This window comes from Furipterus horrens, unplaced genomic scaffold (genome assembly GCF_987537825.1).
Source record: "Furipterus horrens unplaced genomic scaffold, mFurHor1.1.pri manual_scaffold_3, whole genome shotgun sequence".
Lineage (NCBI taxonomy): Eukaryota > Metazoa > Chordata > Mammalia > Chiroptera > Furipteridae > Furipterus > Furipterus horrens.
Genome location: NW_028327173.1, coordinates 95,640,569 through 95,641,885, shown reverse-complemented (window position 1 = coordinate 95,641,885; position 1,317 = coordinate 95,640,569).

The window sequence follows — 1,317 nt, the reverse complement described above, 5'->3', positions numbered from 1 at the left end:
ACAAAGGGATGCCTGTAAGACTATCAGCTGATTTCTCAAAGAAACTTTGCAGGCAAGAAGAGACTGGCAAGAAGTATTCAATGTGATAAAAAGCAAGGACCTACAACAAAGATTACTCTATCCAGCAAAGCTATCATTTAGAATGGAAGGGCAGATGAAGTGCTTCTCAGACAAGGTAAAGCTAAAAGAGTTCATTATGGCCAAGCCATTATTATATGCAATGCTAAAGGGACTTATTTAAGAAAAAGAAGATCAAAACTATAAACACTAAAATGACAACAAACTCACACTTATCAACTGAGGTGGATGTGCCTCACACACCCTAGACTCGGTTGGAAGTTGCTCTGTCCAGCAGAGGCTTCGTGACCACGGTGGAACAAACTTTTACCCAGGACATTTCATTATGTCTGGGGGAAGGAAGGTGGCTGACTCTCTAGTGGAGAACAGTGATTAGACCTTCTTCCCTCATGCCTTTTATTTAGGAGGATACACACGAGAGATACATGAGTCATCAATAGTTTGGAGGCATTAGGGTTACAGGGGTCTGCTGCATGGGCAACAGCAGACCCTCCATATCACCCTGCCCAGGCTCTGTAGCTTCAGCTTCACTGGAGAGGACACTCCAGCGTCATGGCAAGATGTCGATTCAACACGGGAGGAGACAGATACCGTGTCACTCCCGAGTTGGACTGCACAGCCATTCTCGGCGGTGCACATAGACTCTTAAGAAGCTACACCATCGTCTCTCGAGACAGACGGCTGCCGACAACAAAAGATTAGGGTTACAGCTAACAATAACAGATTACATGTACTAGTACAGGGGGTACAGTGATCAGTCTGTTCTAAAGCATAAAAGCATAATAAGCATTTTTCAAATCTAATTCCCATGGCAACCCTCTGAGTGGTTTTCAGTCATGTTCCACACACAGCCTTATGTTGAGACTTAAAGACAAGCATGTCCGGGATGCCAGAAGCACTCATGCTCAGGCCGAGGCTATAATTCCCTAAACTATGAGGAGTGGTTGCCCACATCTCCCCCTTTTTTGTTTTTTGTAATGACTATAGTAGATAGGCCTATGAAACTTGCTAGTTGCTTTTCTTTAATATGATTATCGGTAAACAACTTGCAGATACATTGAAGGACATAGAGTATAGTAATAATTAATAAACATCCAGCTGCTTCCATTATCCAAATACATAAATTTAGTTCTTGAAACTTATTCTTAGGGTTAAGCCACTGAAGGTTATTACTTAGGGTTTGAAACACTTTTTGTTCAGCAAGCTGCTTAAAGTCCATAAGCTGATGATGGAGTTCAA